Source organism: Myodes glareolus, chromosome 15 (assembly GCF_982192425.1).
Source record: "Myodes glareolus chromosome 15, mMyoGla1.1, whole genome shotgun sequence".
NCBI classification, from domain to species: Eukaryota; Metazoa; Chordata; class Mammalia; order Rodentia; family Cricetidae; genus Myodes; species Myodes glareolus.
This window is the reverse complement of record NC_142040.1, coordinates 41,152,757-41,172,218: the sequence shown is the minus strand read 5'-3', so window position 1 is coordinate 41,172,218 and position 19,462 is coordinate 41,152,757. Positions and strand designations below refer to the sequence as shown.

Genomic DNA, 19,462 nt, shown 5'->3' with positions numbered 1-19,462 from the left:
TAAAGTCCAAGTTTGGTTTCTTTTGCAGCTTCCTTTCCTGGTTTGTTAGAGGCTGTGTTCTAGCCATGTCCTTGGGCAAACAAAAGAAAGGAAGAAAACAACCTTTCTGATGCCTTACCCTCATGATCTTAGCAGAAGTCCTGTCTCAGTACCACCAATATGGGGTTTTAAGGAAGGCACAGATTCTCAGCTCCTTCTAGTCCCTTTGTGACATATAAAAATTCTAGGTGTGGGCTGGAGAGATGGCTCAGTGGTTAGGAGCATTGCCTGCTCTTCCAAAGGTATTGAGTTCAATTCCCAGCAACCACATGGTGGCTCACAACCATCTGTAATGAGGTCTGGTGCCCTCTTCTGTCCTGCAGACATACACACAGACAGAATATTGCATACATAATAAATAAATAAATAAATAAATAAATAAATAAATAAATTCTAGGTGTTAGACCTTTATTTTATTATTAAAAGCTACCAATCTGGTTACATAGTTTTTAAAAAACTGTGATGAAATCCATAACACAAAGTTTCGAGTCAGTGACATCAGCCACATCACAGTATTGTGCAGCTGTTGTCACCATCCATTTAAAGGACTTTCCTTCCTCATTCTGAAGAGAAGCTATCCATCAAATACTAATGGCTTGTCCTTTCTTAGCTCTCAGGGCCTGTTACACTTCTGTATGAATCTGCCTCATATGCAGAACCAAAGAAGATTGCCTGTTTGTGTTTTGTTTTGTTCTCTTTAGCTTTTTGTTTGTTTGTTTTGTTTGTTTGTTTTTGAAGACAGGGTTTCTCTGTGTAGTTTTGGAGCCTGTCCTGGAACTAGCTCTGTAGACCAGGCTGGCCTCAAACTCACAGAGATCCACCTGCCTTTGCCTCTGGAGTGTTGGTATTAAAGATGTGCGCCACCACCGCCCAGTGAAGATTGCCTTTTTGCCACTCATTATTTTTTTAAAGATTTATTTATTTATTATTATGCATACAGTGTTCTGTCTGTCTGTACACCTGCATGCCAGAAGAGGGCACCAGATCTCATTACAGATGGCTGTGAGCCACCATGTGGTTGCTGGGAATTGAACTCAGGACCTCTGGAAGAAGAGTCAGTGCTCTTAACCTCTGAGCCATCGCTCCAGCCCCTCCACTCATTATTTTTAACGTCTTCAAGGCTCATCCATGTCATGGCATGTGTCAGAATTTCATGCCTTTTAAGGGCTGTATAACATCTTATTTTGGAAGTTATATCACATTGTGCTTACCAGTTCTCTTGATAGACACAAGTTACTTTTAAATTTTGACTATTATAAATAATGCTACTGTGAACATGTATATTCAGACAACTGTTGAGGTTACTTCTTTTGGTAGAAACTTCAGAAATTATTATTGATCTTGTGATTATTTCATGTTGAACTTTTGGAAGCACTGTCAAACTGTTTTCCATGATGAATGTGCCCCATTTTTCATTATAAAAAGGTCTTGGTTCTGTATCCAGAGCTGTCTTTGTGGGCTCCCCATTTCATTGCTCTTTATGTCTTCCTTGCATACATACATACATACATACATACATACATACATGCATATGTCACACTGTGCTAACTTGATCGTGTTACAGTAAATTTTTCAATCCGCAATGAATCCTCCAGTTTTGTTATTTTAAAAATTGTTTTCAAACATTCATTGTTTGAGATGGAGTTTTCTGTCTCTGTCAAAATGTCATTGGAATTTTGTTTGTTTTTTGTTATTTTGAGATGGGGTCTGTATGTAGACCTGACTGACCTGGAACTTGCTACGGATCCCAGGCTGGCCTCACAAGAGATCTGCTTGTGTCTGCTGAGATTAAAGGTGTGAACCACCATGGCTTGCCATCACTGAGATTTTGATAGGGTTGCATTGAATCTGTGATTACTTTGGGCAGGAATGTCATTTTGATAGTATTAAGATTTCCAGTCCATTAACATATGATGCTTAGATTTATGTCTTTAATTTCTTTCAAAAATGTTTGTCGTTTTGAGTATGCAAATCTTTCATCTCTTTTTGTTAAAACTGACCTTGTTTATTAAGATTGTATGATGGGGTTATTTATGTAATTTCCTGTTCAGATTGTTCTTAGTGTGTAAAGAACAGCTGAGCCAGATGGTGGTGATGCACGCCTTCAACCTCAGCACTTGGGAGGCAGAGGTAGGCGGATCTCTGTGAGTTTGAGGCCAGCTTGGTCAACAAAGCAAGTTCCAGGACAGCCAGAACTGTTTAAACAGAGAAACCCTGTCTGGAAAAAACAAACAACAGCAATAGCAGCAACTATAAAACCAAAGCCAAGACTAAAACAAAACAAAAACTCTAAAACACTGCTGATTTTTGTGTGTTTTGTACTCATCCAGTTTGCTGAGTTTGCTTATTAGCTGTAACCAGGATATCTTAGGGGCAGTCTTGTAAGGTTTCTACATAGTACATCATGTGATCTGGGAGCAGAGGTAATTGTGTCTGCTTTAAGTTACTTTTCTTGACTGATTTTCTGGCTAGAACTGTGGCTCTCTGTTGAGAATCAGCATAGGTAGACTGTGACCTTCCCTTCACCTTAAAGGAAACAGTTTCAGTTCAGTCTTTGTCATTGTTTTTGTACATGTAATGTGCAGTCTTTCCTAAGACCACAGTTAAGGGTAGATTCTTTTTTTTTTTTAACCTCTGAAACAGCCTTTTATTAAACAGCAAAGCAGAACTTGAACATAATTTTAAATATTTGCAAAAGGGTTGCAGAATATCAGCAGTGTGAGGATTACATGTCCATATAGGTAAATGCCACTAATATATTAGATAATTCCACGAGTCAGCACGGCCCAATCTAAGAGCCATCATCTGCATTAGTGGATCTTCCCTATTGTAACATTTCAATACTACTTTCAATATCAACTCCTTTATCAAATGGAAGCAGAATTTTAGTCATTTCTTTTAACAATTTTTAAAAGAGTAGATTCTTAATCCCTAGATTTGGAAGTTTGATTAAACCTATGTGTAGTTTTTAACTGGGATCTTATTTGGGATTCTTGGATCCTTCAGTTTATATTTTTCTTATTTAGAAATATCCTATTTTATTTAATTTCTTCCTCAGATTTTCTTCCCTATGTGTATGGGTGGTTTGTTTTTGTTTTTGCCTCTGTGTGTCTCAGTGTATCACATGCATGCATTGCGTTTGTGGAAGCCAGAAGAGGTTATCAGATTCTATGGAACTGGCATTACATACAATTATGAACCTCCGTGTGGGTACTGGGAATTGAACCTCGGGCTCTCTGGAGGAACAGCCAGTGCTCTTAACTGCCGCGCCATTTCTCCAGCCTCTGTTCTACAGCTCTTAAACTCTTATTGTATTGATTGATTTTTTTTCTCAATATTTTTCTGTTAGATGGCTCATGTTTAGTTTCTCTTGTTTTGTCTTTGATTTTAATGTCCTTTCTCTAGTGGCCAATTTTCATTAATCTAGAATAGTATAACTTTACACTACAGTACAGTTTTAGTTCTTTTCTGTAGTTTTAAGTTCGTGACTAAAATCCCCATCTGTTCAGTCATTTTGCTCATTTTTCTTTAAATCTTTAAACACGCTATAGCAGCTACGTTAAAAACTTTGTCAGCTAATTTCAGTATATATATATATATCCTTGAGTCTGTTTCTATTGAAGGGTTGTAACTACTTATAAACCATATTTTTCTATTTATATGCATGCTTAGTGGTTTTTGAATATGTAATTGATATTGTGACTTTTCAGTTTTGGAGAGTCTAGGTCTTGTCTTCTTTTGTAGAAAAAACATTTTGTTTTATTCCAGCAGCCAGTTACTGACTGATTCATTTGCTATTAGTTCAACCTTTAGCTATCTATTACCTTGTTAAAGCAACAGATTGACTGACCCTGAATACTTCTAGGTGGTTTAGAGTTGTCCTGTTTCTGAGCTTTAGCCTTTGTGTTGCCAATTGGATGCTGAGAGTCCAGCAGAACGTCCTCACCTTGGCTTTTTGGACTATACATTTCTGCCCTGTTTTGTTGTACGCTCTGACTCAGAGACCACACTTTTCACACTTCTTTATCTATTCACAACTCCCAGTTGTCAGCTGCCTCATCAGGTCCAAACTCCAAAGTTCCTTCCCCTTTCTGCTCAGGGAGACACTGTGTCCTGGCTTAGGTCTCCATCACCTCCCACGCCAATGGTCAGTATGCCTCCCAGCAGAAAACGGAGACAGCTGTAGGACTGTGTCTTGAGTTTTTCTATTGAAAAGTAGTAATTGTAACTGGCAGAGCAGAAACCTGGTACCTATAACCCCAGGACAGCTGCAGCAGAATTCCATTACTACACACTGATGATTCTTTTGCAGTAATGACTTTGTTAATGAATCTTTACCTTTTAAACAATCTTTTAGCAGTTCAGAGATTGATGATGTTAACTGCCTATATGGCATATTACATATACAGATTTATTTGTGCTTCCTTTTAGTGTACTGCCAGACTCAGAGCTCAGTAATTGAGTCATATGCTTTGCCAAGATTCAGTTGTGCTTATGTCTATTTCCTTTCATTGCCAGTTACACCTATGCTGCAATTGCACAGTTCCGTAGAATAGTATTTTGTTTGTACTTTATGGAAGAAACAAGGTGTGGGAACTGTCTTCGTTGGGAGTTACAATTGCTGTGATGAAATACCATGACCAAAAGCAATGTGGGGAGGAAAGGGTTTATATCATTCACAGTTCCATATAACAGTTCATCTTCAAAAGCAGTGAGCAGGAACCTGGAGGGAGGAACTGATGCAGACACCATGGAGAGGTGATGTATGACTTGCTCATCATGGCTTGTTCAGTTTGATTTCTTATAGAACCCAGGAATGACGCCACTTCCAATAGGCTGGGCCCTCCCCCATCAATCACTAATTAAGAAAATGCCCTATAGTCTTGCCTATAGCCCATCTTATGGAGACATTTTCTCAGTTGAGGCTTCTTCCAGTGAAGCCTTTAGCATGTGTCAAGTAGACATAAAACTAACCAGCACAGGAATCAAATTACTATCCTCAAAGAAAGGCAGTGTTCTGTATCAGCAGGTTATTAAAAGAATGTGCATACTTTCTGCGTTATTTTTTATTGCATACCTTGAAAAGACAATGAAGGTAACCTTTAGATGATGAGTTCAGTTCATTTAACCCCCAAATATTGCAACTGTATTAATTGTTTTTTAAAAATGGTAGAAGCAGAAAAATCTGCTGGTCTTCCTTCCCTGTTCATGACTCTTGGAGTAAAGCATAGAGAAGATTTCCTAACCTTCACCGGATGCAGATCTTAGGCCTTTTATGTGAGCGTTCTCTTCCTATGCTTAGAGGTCTGGTCATCCTTATTTTGAAAGATGGAGGGCACAGAGAAGAATCTGAACCAACAGCCTTTTGTTCCTTTTGTTCTGCGTGCTGCTCCACAGCCACCCAGTCTTCAAATCTGTGGTTGTTGGGTCTTCATTTTCCCACTAAATTTCTATGATAGGTAAAATTTACATGAAAGAATTTTACATGCTTTATCTGTTGCTAAACTGCCTTTCTTTTTCTTACTAAAGGCCACTGCTATCATTGGAGGAAAAAATTTTCTTTTAAATTCCTTTATAACAGTTCCTGCCAAATATAGGTAAGGTTCAGACAATTGTAAAAGATGGAGATGTAAAAAGAAATTCTAACATCGTTGCCAGATTTCAAATTGATTATTTTGCAGACATCCTCTTATTCTAATTTGACATTAAAAAACAAAAAAGAAAAATAAAACACTAAATTACAGAGGATGTATTTTGTTGGTAGTTTATGGAAAGAGTAACAAACACTTGGGGACCAAATTTCTGTCCTAAAAGAAAAGGTATTGTCCTGTATCAGCCGGTTAGAAAAGCACATGCCTGCATTCATTCTGTGTCAATGCAGTGTTTAAGGTGTGAATGTACGGGTATGTGGATCTCAGCTATGTAATAACATAATACTTATGGTTCCCTATTTTCACCAATTGACTCAGTTAACTAACTAGATAGTAATTCTGACAACAGAGAGGCTAATTCTTCTGTAGAGAATAGAGACACAGCCTAGGTTTTTAAAAGTGACTTCCTGATACATATTTTCATTTATATATCATGTCTCATATGTGTTTGTGTGTGTACTGATGTGTGCACACTACATTTGCATATGTGTTTATACATTTGTGGAAACCAGAAAACTATCTCAGATGTCATTCCATTGGGTCTCTTCTACTTCCACCCCCACTGTTTTATTGCTCATTGATCTTTACCTTGTTAGCTGGCGCACCAGTGAACTCCAGGAATCTCTCTGTCTTTGCCTCCTTAGCTCTAATATTAAAGTGTGTACCACCACACCCTGTTTATTCATAGGTTCCGTGGGTTGTATTTGGGTTATCATGGCTGCATTGCAAGCATTTAACTGAGCTATCTTTCCATCCCCCAACTCCTTTTGTGTGTGTGTGTGTGTGTGTGTGTGTGTGTGTGTGTGTGTGAGAGAGAGAGAGAGAGAGAGAGAGAGAGAGAGAGAGAGAGAGAGAGATGGGGGGGAGGGCAGGAGGGACAGGGGAGAGGAGCCATTACTAAGTTGCCTGGTCTAACCTGAACTCATAGGCTTATAGGAGCTTCCTGCTTCTGCCTCCCCCAAGTAGTTGGGACTATTGGTACATGCCACCCTTAGGTTGCCTAAGAAATACTTTTATTGAATAAAAAACTTTGACTTTTGATTAATCAAGTTCTTTTTTTTTATTTCCAGCTTTCCTTTCTGATTTTAGTAGTTTAGTTTATTGCTCAAACCATCATTTGATTTGTTTTTTGTTTTTGTTTTTGTTTTTTAAGAAAAGTCCTTTGGCCTGATACTTACTCAGTATTTAATTCATATGTAGTTTTCTGCTGCCATTGTTTCTACTTTCATGTCTCTTGGTATATATTGTGTATATGCCTGCCTCTTATTACCAGGGAATAAAAAAGTACTATTAGAAATTAACATTAATTAAATTAATTAGTTAAGAAATAACAGATTATTTTCAAACTGTAATGTTATATAATTCCAAGGCTCTTTTAGCCACTTTTAAAAATAAAAATTATAATTAATCAATATATAATAATAAAATATAATATGATAGTTCTGAAAATATTTCAAAGTGCCTTAAGATAGTTGATTGACCTTTCAGAACATTGAAATTAGAAAACAAAAAAATATGCAATTTTAGTTATTAAAAATTTTCTCACTATGAAATGTTACATCTTGTAACATTTATGGGGCTAGGAAGTTGGTTCAACATTAGGAACACTTGTTGCTTTTGTAAAGTACCCAGGTGTGGATGTTAGCACCCGTATGGACGTTCATAACTTTCTGTAAGTCCACAGGATCTGACAGGCTCCAGGCACGCACACGATGCACATACACACACAAGTAAAAATCAGTCTTTTTGAAAAGAAAAGATAAGCATGGTGGTACATATCTTTAATCCCAGCAAGAGGCAGGTACATCTCTGTGAGTTTGAGGCTAGCTTGGTCTACAGAGCAAATTCCAAACTGGCTTGGGATCTATCCCTATTTCCTTGCCCCAAAATAAAAACAAACAGAAAACCCCAAAAAAACCCCACAAAACAAAATATAAGATATTTTTTTAAAGAAAATCATATTAATTTTTAAAGTACCTTATTAAGCCTCCTGATTTTCAGTGATTTGTTAGGCATGCTTTTGTTTGTTTGTTTGTTTGGCTTTTTTTTCTTTTGAGACAGAATTTCATTATGTATACCAGACTGGCCTCAAACTCACAGAGATCTGTTTGTCTACTGAGTGCTGGGATTAAAGGCATGTGAGTCGGCCACCGTACCCTGCCGGCGTGATATTTTTAAAACTTTACTTTTAGTTGTCTCTAAATTAATAGAAAACAAATATTATTTTAAGTATCTTTGAATCTTCTAGTAGATTTTCCTAATTTAATGGGGAAAGCTTACTTTTATATTGCAGTATTTTGTTACAAAATAACTTGTTGGTAGACCTAATTTGTGGTGCCATGTCTAATTATCTACTACCACAAAGGGGAAAATCAACGACTTGATTCATCAAAGGTTCATGGCTTACATCCAGTAACAAGACAGATGGACAAGAGAAAAACATACCAAATTATTTAGCCATAATTTTATGTGACACAGGAGGATTCAGAAATAACCAAAGACATGGGGAAAGCTGAGAAGTTTCTTTGTGGATTCCTAAATGAACAGTTCTGTAATGTGTGATTGAGCAGGACGGTGAGGATGCAAGTAAGGCTCCTAGACTAGAAGTTAACAGCATCTGTTTGTGTAGAGTCTTCATTCATAGTTTCTGGGTTGGTTTAGGACAGGATATCTAAAATGAGAGTCTTGGGTCTTAGAATGGGAGTAGGTCAGGTATTTCCCCAGGAGACAGGAGAAGGTTAGGGAGTGACTTCTATTGTTCTGTTATTTCCAGGTACTATGTTCTGAGCCATGACTTTATAAAATGTAACTGCATGAAATAAAATCTAAAAGTGTTTGTGATTCTCACCCAGTAATCAAGCCCATGCACATATGTTTGATACTCCAGAACTATAGTTTTGAACAGCTCACTCAGTTTTTAATGAGGACTTTCTTAACATCTTTGTTTCTTCTTATAGTAGCGCTCTTACAAAGGAACTTTCAGTTGGGGTTTGTTTGTTTGTTAGTGATAACATTTCACATGTGCCTCTGACTGGCCTGGACCTCACTAAGTAGACCAGGCTGACTGACCCTGAACTCAGAGACATCTGCCTGTACCTTTTGTTAATTTTTTGTCTTAGATATATCAAAAATTAAAGTCATAACTGGTCATGTGAGACACATCTGTCATCTCTGCACTAAGGAAACGAATCAAGCTCCTTTCCTCTTTGTTGTTGTAATTGAAGAACATGCACTAAAGTCAAGCTAACTGTTGTGTATCAGGAACCATCAGGCATGGTTTTCACATACCCTTAATCCCTGCACTACAAGGCTGATTTTGAGGCCAGTCTGGTCTCCAAGTGAGTTTCAGGCTCCCAGGGCTACATAGTGAGACCCTGTCTTAAGAACAAAAAAGGTATAAATGGAAATTGATCTGCTTTTTTACATTGTGATTAACAGCATAAGATTTTACCTCCAGTTTGCAAACTAATTAGATAACATGTCAGACTAGAAATTCTGATTACTTTTGTTACAGTTAATTGTTTTCTTCGTGGCTAACTTTAGTTACTGCTGAGCAGTGGTGACACATGCCTTTAATTGTAGCAATTGGTTCATAGAGGTCAACCTGGTCTATAGAAAGAGCTCCAGCACAGCCAGGGCTACACAGAGAAACCCTGTCTTGAAAACAAAAATAAAAACAAAAAAACAAAAAAAATTACATACACACATGTATAAAATCTAGTGACTGATGGGTCTGGAGAGATGTCTCAGTAGTGTCAAGAAGAGCACTTACTGCTTTTACAGGACACTAAAGTTCAAGTCCCAGTTGGTGACTCACACACATCTGTAACTGCTTTTCAGGAATTACTCTGATTCCTCTGGCCTCTGAGGGCACCCATACTCATTTGCATACACACACACAGAAACACTAATTAAAAATAAATCTTGGGGAAAAATTATTTGTTATTGAGATTTTCATTACAGTATAATATGCTTAAAAAGCGTATTTAACAACTTTATTATACTAATAAATGGTGCCATATCAACTGAATAAATTCTTATGATGCTATTCAAACAAAAATTATGAAGTCTGAGTATCTCTGTGAAGTGATGCTGTGTTATTTGGAAGTAATCAATAAAAAATTTTATTAGTAAAATAAATAAACATGGATATTTATTGGTAGGTAATGAAAGTAAGAGAGTAGTTGGTACGGCATTAGGCATATTGATATGTAAATTTTCTATTTAATATTTTTGATGTTTTAATAGTTTTATTTATTTATTAGTTTTATTTCTTTGTTCATAGATAGAGTCTCACTAAGTAGCTCTTGTTCTGCGATGCACTCTTTAGACCAGGCTGGCCTCCAACTCACAGAGATCCACCTGCCTCTGCCTCATGAGTGCTGGGCTTAAAGGTGTGCACCACTATGCCCAGCTCACTGTACCTTTTAAAAATGAGTGCCCGAAAGAATCATCTCCTGTCTCCCTCCTTGGTCTGGCATTTTTCTACCTTTAAAATCAAGTAGGATCTTCTTTTTAGGTAGCTTGAGAGATGGCTCAGCAGTTAAGAGTCCTTGTTGCTCTTATAGAGAACATGGATATGATCTCCAGCACCCTCGTGGTGTTCCACAGCCATCCTGTAACTCCAGTTCTAAAGGATCTCTTGCCCTCTTCTGGCCTCCATAAGCACCAGACACACATGTGGTTAATATGTATCTGTTCAGGCAAACCATTAACACATCTAAATCTAACAAAATTTTTGATTTTAAAGAACTCTTTTCTTTTGCCACTATGACAGGTATGTTGTGCTTGTTTTGACTTAATCCAGTGATAAGAGATAAGTGTTGTTGTGTACTTCTTAATGGAGGAAACTACCACAGAGCTGAATGACTAATTTGTCAATGCCTTTTAGGTCAGATCTATATCTATATCTATATCTATATCTATATCTATATCTATATCTATATCTATATCTATATACACACACACATATATATATATATATATTGCTTACACTTAGAAATAAAGTCATATCATTATAGCCTTTGAAGCACTTAAGATAGTTAACTTTGCATACAAACATCTTTGTACTGAAATATAGGTAAATTATACATCATTTCTTCATTTTCATGGATATCATAGGCCTTTCCATATGTGGCTGCATACTTAAGCTTTGGTGTAGGAGGTTCTTCTGTTTGTGTGTTGCTTTCATTGGTTGAATAAAGAGACTGCCATGGCCTTTTGATAGGGCAGCCCTTAATTGGACAGAGTAGACAGAACAGAATGCTGGGAAGAAGGAAAGTGTGGCAGACGCCGTGAATCTCTGACCCGAGACGGACGTAGGTTAGAATCTCTCCCAGTCTCGTGGTGACACACAGATTATTAGAAATGGGTTAGATCAAGATGTGAGAGTTAGCCAATAAGAGGCTATAGCTAATGGCCAGGCAGTGATTTAATTAATACAATTTCTGTGTGATTATTTAGGGGGTATAAGCTACCCGGGCGGAGGGACGCAGCCCGCTCCTCCATACTACAAAGTTTGCTTACCATACATTATATTCTGTATTTTTTTTCAATTCTGTATGTGAGAGTATATGTGCTTGTGTGTGTGTAAGTATGTAAGACAGACAGACTGACTGACTGACTGACAGAGGATGAGAAACTAGAAATGGGGATCAAGTGTCCTCCTTTATCATTCTCTACCTATTACTTGAGGCAGAGTCTATCCCTCAGCCTGGGACTCAAATTTTTCAATAGGCTGGCAGCTAGTGATCCTCCTGTGTTAGAGCTTGGACTCTGTTTGTGCGTGGAATGCCTTGCTTGTTACATATATGCTGGGAACTAAACTGTGTTCCTCATGGTTGCTCAACAAGTGCTCTTAACTTGTTGAGACAGACAGAGACAGAGAATGAATTAATACTAATTATCATATATCCCTGTTTTAGGACCAGTCAGTTTGAAGAAAGCTGGAATGACTGATTGGCCCAAAACAGTTTTGTAGAGTATCCAGCCTTTAAAAAGAGAAGGTATTTTTTCAAAGGGCTTGGTATATCTCTTTTCCAGACTTGAAGTAAAACTACTGACTAGATAAAGAATTGTTAACTCAGGGCTGGAGAGATGGCTCAGCAGTTAAGAGTATTGCTTGCTCTTCCAAAGGTCCTGAGTACAATTCCCAGCAACCACATGGTGGCTCACAACCATCTGTAATGAGGTCGGGTGCCCTCTTCTGGCCTGCAGGCATACATGCAGACAGAATATTGTATACATAATAAGTAAATAAACAAACAAACAAATAAATAAATATTTTAAAAAAAGAATTGTTAACTCATAATTTTCAAAAAAGATTGGATATTTCTGTATCTTGACACCAGCTTCCCGTTATTTGTTCATCCTTCTCAAATATTTCCAGTAGTTTTCTTGAGAATAGAGTTGATGTCTCCTCTGGCGATTGCAGCCCATATGGACAGGTGCTCAGTAGCAACTTTTCTTCTTGTTCGAAGTAAGCACAGTATATACATTATCTAATCTTTAGCTTACAAGTAAGTTGATTTATGGATTTGCAACAAGAGAGATTTGCCCATGGTTGAAGTTGGGATTCAAACCAATTTTGACATAACTTTGGCTATAGTAATTGCTCTTGCTCCTCAGAAGACTCTAAGAATAATAGAAGAATAATAGTTTGAAAAGGTCTCTAATTGTTGTTTTCTTCTCTGTGTGATCTATAATACTTTTTGCATGCTATCTTCCTGTATCAATCATAACACATGATAGCTATAATTTTAGTGCTGTGAAAATATAAGGGTGTCACATCCAGTCTTTAATGACCTGCTTGAATTTCTTGGTGAGCAAGCAAACGCGAATTGCATTTACTTTCACAACTCAAATTTACTTGAACATTTTTGATTTATAGCTGAATTCTTTTGACCATTGTTTTTTAAAAAATTCTTCCATAGTAAGTAACTAGGTGGGAATTATGTATTCTGTAGATTTTTATTTTGTAGTTGCTTATTAAACCCGTAATGAATTTCTTGGTCTAAGACTCTATTGGTTTTTTAAAAGGAAGGGGTTTTGGTTTGTCTGTTTATTTTGTCTTTTCGAGGCTTTCTTGCTCTGTGGCTCAATCTGGCCCAGAATTCACAATCCTCTTGCCTCTGCCTCCCTAGTGTTGAGATCACAGATGGGTATTACAAAAGGAAGTTGTTATTACAAATAAAAAATTTTTAATGTTTGATGGTTGATATAAAATATTAAGAGTCATCAAAATTTAGATCAGTTTCAGCTCTACTATAAATTTAAACATAATTGGCCTTTCATATCCTGCAATAGAGCAAGTCTGTAGAAGTATTGTCACTTAATGTCTATTGGATACTGTTATTAAATTTTTAGCTTCAACCCATGCTAATGCTGTTAGTGAACTAATTACCAAAGAACATATTAAACATTGTGACTTCTTTGGATGCAGCAAGATTTCTAGTAAAGCTTCATCCAGAAATGTCACAGCCTTTACTTATTTCTTTTTACAATAAGTGTGAACTGATAAGGGTAGAGTGGGTGGGACAATTGGAAGTAATTACTAAGGCTAGTGGCATTTTTGTGGTTTAATAAAGGCAGAAGCTAGTTATCGGTTTTTATTTAAGTGAAATGATGCCAAAGAGGAGGTTCCTGCAGAGCAGCTGCACTTCTTCAGTGTCACCCGAGTTTACCAAAGACACAATTGTCACAAACAGGACTTTTAAACTTGATATACAGCCTCAGAAGGAAGGAGGCTTTTGTTTGGAGTGCATGCTGGAGAACTCCTTTATACAAATCAGCCGGCAGATGACGGACAATGATGAAAATTTGATTCTTTGAAGTCATAATAGTCATTGAAATGTGTGAAATTCTGGTATTGAAAAGAGAGCAGCCTGCAAGACTAAATGCTGGGTGGTTGCAGGAAGCTAGCTGGGAGGTTTTTCTGCATTGTGACACCAACTTCCCATTGCTTGTTCCCTACTTCCTTTGTTTAAAAAGAAAAAAGTTGGGTTCACACAAGTGGAGACAGATGATAACCAAATCAGTTTTTATATGGAAAACTAGTATTTTATCATTTAACATTATTAGGATAATTACATTCTTTAATAATTGAAATAGATTTCCTTTGAACTCAACTGTTCAAAAGTGAGAAGCTTTAAAACTGAACAAATTTGTATATTGTCTATATGATAATATGACCTGTTAGAACTTAGAGATATTCTTAACTAATGAGTTGAGATTCTTTAGTGCCAACTTGATGGCTTCTTATATCTTACATGACTTGACTTTTTTTCTGATTCTAGAAAATTTTTAAAAATAAATTAGTAAAAGACAATATCGACATCTATATCGTTTCTTATATTAAAAATAGTGTTTTAGAAAGATCACAGGTGATCAGTATTTTAGTACAAAAGTAGAAATCCCTAGAGAATTCCACTAATTCAGTTTAATTTGCAGGTGTTTTATTTGTTTGCTTGTTTGCAAAATATGAGTCACAGGTAGCTCGGCGTGAATTGAGAGAAAAAGGGAATCCCTAAAGACATTCAACATAGGGCTCACAGACCTTCCCAAGTGTTCCAGTGTTTGAATGGACTCCTGGAATTAGCCCGCTGCAGTGTGTGTGTGAGAAGAGGCTCTTGTCACTTGCTAACGCTGTCTGCATGAAATGACAGCAACAGAGAGTCAGCACATTTACAGGCATGAGAAGTAAGCTTGTCTGGGCTGAGCGTGCATCTGCAGGGACCGGGATTACAGAGCTCTGTGAGCATCAGGTGTCTCAAGTGTGTGAGCTGCCAAGCCTTTGTATCTTCTGTCCTGCAGAGTTCAGCTGGGCTGCAGCAGCTCATATCTTTTGCAGGCAAAAACGGTGAGTCTGTCAGGACAACTTGGAAGGGCTTCAGAACTCAGAAGCTCCTCGCTTGACTATCAGCTTAAAACGGGGGGCATGTGCCAATAAGAAAGTGCCAGAATTTGAGGGGACATGAAACAATATAAAGTATAAGCTTTATAGGTTTATTTTTTGTCATGCATGCATCACAGTATAGAAGTATGGAAGTATATATTTCTTATAATCTCATTTTCTGGATGTAAAAGATTAATTGAATGTTTCCTTTCATACAGTTGAAAACAAGCCACGCAGCATAATTTTATTCATTAGAAACTTGGTGCAAAATAGAGTCGTTGATCTGGGATTTGGAGAAAATGCCTGCCTATTAATTTTATAGCATGCTTATAATGAGTGTTTATACTTTAATGCAACTCTGATGAGGAAATATGATCTTAATCTGGGGCTAGAAAGATGGCTCAGCAGCTAAGACTGAGAACTATTCTTCCTAAGGACCCGAGCTCACGTTCCAGCATCACATGTAGTTCACAACTTCCTGTAACTCCAGCTCCAGGAGATCCGACCTTCTCTTCCGGACTTTCCAGGCACCTGCACTCACATCTGTACATATCTGCAGACACACACACACATAATTATAAATAGATCTTCTTAGGAAATATATTAGCCTAACAATAGAGAATAGTAAACAGTAAACTAAATGGCTGTTCCAAAAGAAGAAATAAACATTGAGGACCTCCCACAGAGCCCTGTCACTTCATGCTCTAAGTAGAGGACTATGCTTTAGAAAGTCACTCCTTAAAATGTTAACACTTGGGCTGGGAATATACCTTAGTAATAGAGTTCTTGCCTAGTCATGTGTGAAGCCTTAAGTTCAATTCCCAGCCCCTCCAAAAACAAAAAACAAAAACCTATAAACTTATGTGCATGTGCACTCGTGTGTGTGTGTGTGTGTGTGTGTGTGTGTGTGTGTTGAGCACACACATTGTGCCATTGTGCCATGCTGGAGATTTAGTCTGGGCCTTATAAGTGCTAAGCAAACAGTGCCTCAAAAATAAATCAAAAAAGTTACAATTTTATTTAAATTCAACCTAACAATTAAAAATTACCAATTAGTACAAGTAAGATATCTCAATTGGGTGAGGTACTTTCACTCAAACTTGATGACTTGAGTTCAAGTTCCAGATCGCTCAAATGGAGGGAGAGAGCAAATTCCTGAGAGTAGTCCTCTGACCTCCAGAAGTATGCTGAACCTGCACTCGTGCTCTCTCTCTCTCTCTCTCTCTCTCTCTCTCTCTCTCTCTCTCTCTCTCTCTCACACACACACACACACACACACACAAATTTAAAGCTACCATACATTATTAATGCTTAGGTTTTCTGTACTAATTGTACTCATATCATTTTCTTGTCTCCTAGATATAAAGCACTTAGTTGCCTTTTATCCTAGATGTAAGAGAACTTTTTTGAAAAAAAAACAAAAAACAAAAAACAAAATAACTACTGTATGTCAGTGCACATTAGATGTTCCTGTCTGGCTGAGGAGATGGCTTCAGGGCTAACGTGCTGTGAGACAACCATGTGAGCTGAGTTCAGATCCCTCCACACACATCAAACTTTGGTGTGGGAGAATTGTCTGTATTCTGTCAATCATATTTTAATAAAACGCTGATTGGCCAGGCAGGCAGTATAGGCGGGAAAGCCAGACAGGAAGTAGGGGTGGAGCAAAGAGACTGGGAGTATTCTGGAAGCAGAAGCTCCCTCTGCCACTCCTGCGCAGACCACCGAAGAGGCAGCATGTAAGCTGTCACACTGAAAAAGGTACCAAGCCATATGGCTAACGTAGATAAGGATAATGGGGTAATATGTGTCATAAGAACTAATAAGTAGCCTGACCTAATGGGCCAATCAGTTTATAATCTTATGGAGTCCTCTGTGTGATTTTTTTTCCTTGGGAATTGCCAGCTGTGGGGTGCCGGGCGGGACAGATAACCCAACAAGCCGGCCCTCATGTTACAAAACTTGGCAGGAGAACTGGAGAGTGGGGCCACAAGACCGTAGAGCAAGCGAGCTAACTTAAGTAGTCAAATCAGTGAGTTTTAGTTTTAGTGAGAGACCATCTCAGTAAAGTGGAGAGCAACCGAGAAAACTACCTGTCACACACACAGGCACTCCACACAGTACACACAAGGAAGCCTGTTATCACATAAACATGTTTCTGCATTATTTTGGTAGTTTCTCTAACTATGTAACAAAATAGCCATGCCTCTTGGTACAGCTAGAAAGATATTGTGCTAAGCAGGGAACTGGGAGCTCACTGAACTAACAAAGAATTGTTCTTTAAATCTCAGCACAGATGTGAGCTCAGTGTTTCCTACTGTGGCTTTTGGTTCATAGCATTAACAGACACACTACAAGTAAACAGCCTTCATAGAGGATACATGATACGAAACAAAACGAACAGCACCAGAAAACAGGTTACATGATAGAACCGTTTCATTCTCTTTCATAATTGGTAAGCCGTTATTAAAAGTTTCTATGTGAACTTTTCCCCTCCTTTGATAGTGCTAGGAATTGAACTCAGGGCCTCACATATGGGAGGCAAGTGTTCTACCCTATTCCTAATGATTTTAAATATTTTACTTAAAAGAAGATATAAATGGTTGGAGATTGAGATGCTGAATGGGTAAAGTTCTTGGCCTTGAGTTCAGATCTCAGAAGCTGTAGAAAAGCCAGACATGTCAGCATATACCTATATCCCAGCTCTGGGAAGAAAAAGGAAGAAGGAGCATTGGGACTTGCTAGCCAGCCAGTATAGCCAACAGGTGAGATTCCAGTTCAGTGAAAGACCCTGTCTCAAAAATAAGATGAAGATGCAATTGAGAAAGACATGTGAAGTCAATGCTGACTCCTATGTTCCCCTGCATCCCCCCTCCCGGCACCAAATAGGAATTATATGATGAACCCTGATATGATTCTGATGGGTTACTATGATAGGGTGACCTACTACTAACTGTAGATTTAAACTCAAACTTATTTCATTATTTTGTACCCTGACTGCTACTATGCTTGGTGAATGTGTTTAATCTAGAACATCAAAATTCTGTGCATTCTCCCAGTGAAGCATTTGTTACTGGATAAATATATAAAAATTGAAAGAGAGATTACAGGTGTTTACAGTTCTATTTTCTCCGAAGTTGGGCACCTTACGGCATACCTTTCCACCTTACGGCATACCTTTCCAGGTTGGATTTCTGTGTTACTCTTTTAGTAATTCACCATAGGGAGAGAAAACACTAAAGCTTTTTTGTTTGTGTACAGTTTCAGACTTTGCCCGGTGGTGAGCAGTTTGACATAAACCATTGACAGGGTTTGTTTTTTCTATTTAAAATTTAGTAAGTGATTGTGTCCGTTTATTAAAAATTGCATTTATATTTTTACATATTGTATGTATTTATATAAATATATGTATTTCTCTTTTGTCTGATACCAGAAATTTGGGGGAGTTCTGATGGAATCACCAAATGCTATCAGAGATGTCAGGATCTCCCTTAGGTTTGTTAGTCTCATTAATGAAAGAATTCAAGAATCTCAGGTTCAGTTTAAATTAGCCTTTAAAAGGGAAACCCCAGGGCAGCAAGCTGTATACCTTTGTAGCAGCCAGGAGGAGGGAAATAGAGAAGAGGAAAGGTCATGCCATTTGAGTTAAGGCAGCATGGAGGTCAGTCACATGATGGACAAGCAGTGACTTCTCAGTGACAGGAGCTTTAGAGAAAGATTTAAAAATCCCATAGTGCCCCTGGGCATGGTGGCATACACCTTTAATCCCAGCACTCAGGGAGGCATTGGCTAGCCTAGTCTACAAAGCAAGTTCCAGGGCAGCCAGGCTACACAGAGAAACCCTTTCTACAAAAACAAATTCAGAGTACTAAAGAAAGAAAACATAGGCTCTGGCAACCATCTAGAAGAGAATAAGGAAAAGTTAGACCTTCCTGAGTTCTCACTCAGAACCTCTTGATGACTCCTTATAGGTACAACACTAGGGGATAGGAATTCTGGGAAGGAAAATTTATCCCTAATAAACACTAATTACTCCTCTTGTCTCTTTAACTTGACTTAAGGTGAACCCACCCCAGAGGGATGGTCCCTTGGAAAGGTGATTGGCTGGTAACATGTGATGTGGGATTCCTCTCTGTATGCTATGAATATGTTTTATTACCACTGCTTGATAAAGAAGCTACTTTGGCCTACAGCATGGCCAAAGAATATAGGTATACAGAATATAGGTACCTACAGAATATAGGTAGGCGGGAAAACTAAAGTGAATGCAGGAAGAAAGAAGGCAGAGTCAAGCAGACTCCATGTAGATGCCTAAAGAGAAAGACATCAGAACCTTACCTGTAAGCCACAGCCTTGTGGCAATACACAGATTAATAGAAATGGGTTAATTTAAGATGTAAGAGCTAGCTAGGAATACACTTAAACCATTGACCAAATAGTGTTATAATTAATACAGTTTCTGTGTGGATCTGGTGACTGGGAAATGAACTCCCAGTCTCTGTTTACACTCATGAGATTAATTCTTAAGGGAGGAGTGAATGCCACCTCTCCACAGATTTTATTCTTTTGACCAGAAGGTAACAACTCTCCCTTAATGTGCCTTTTATGCTTCTGTAACATGTTATCCCTTATCACAAAGTAAGAATGAAGTATTGTCTACATACTTCTCAGACATGACCATGCTGTCTCCAGAAGTGGAAGCAGGTGGAAGCTATTGAATACAAGAGAGTCTATCAAAGAAAGGAAGGGATAGCATGATGAACTGTTGGTAGTTCAGTGCTTAGCCACTTGCTTGGCCTACAGAAGGCCTCAGGTTCAATCTGTACAAAGCAGTGATAGCTCCTCTTCCACTGTACCCCAAAACCAATTCTCACCTTTA

General features: G+C 38.0%; 1 protein-coding gene across 1 annotated transcript in view; it reads left to right on the top strand.

Moving 5' to 3' along the window:
- Ndufs4 (NADH:ubiquinone oxidoreductase subunit S4) overlaps positions 1 to 19,462 on the top strand; it is a 115,685-nt gene that overhangs the window by 56,279 nt on the left and 39,944 nt on the right. The window lies entirely within an intron of this gene.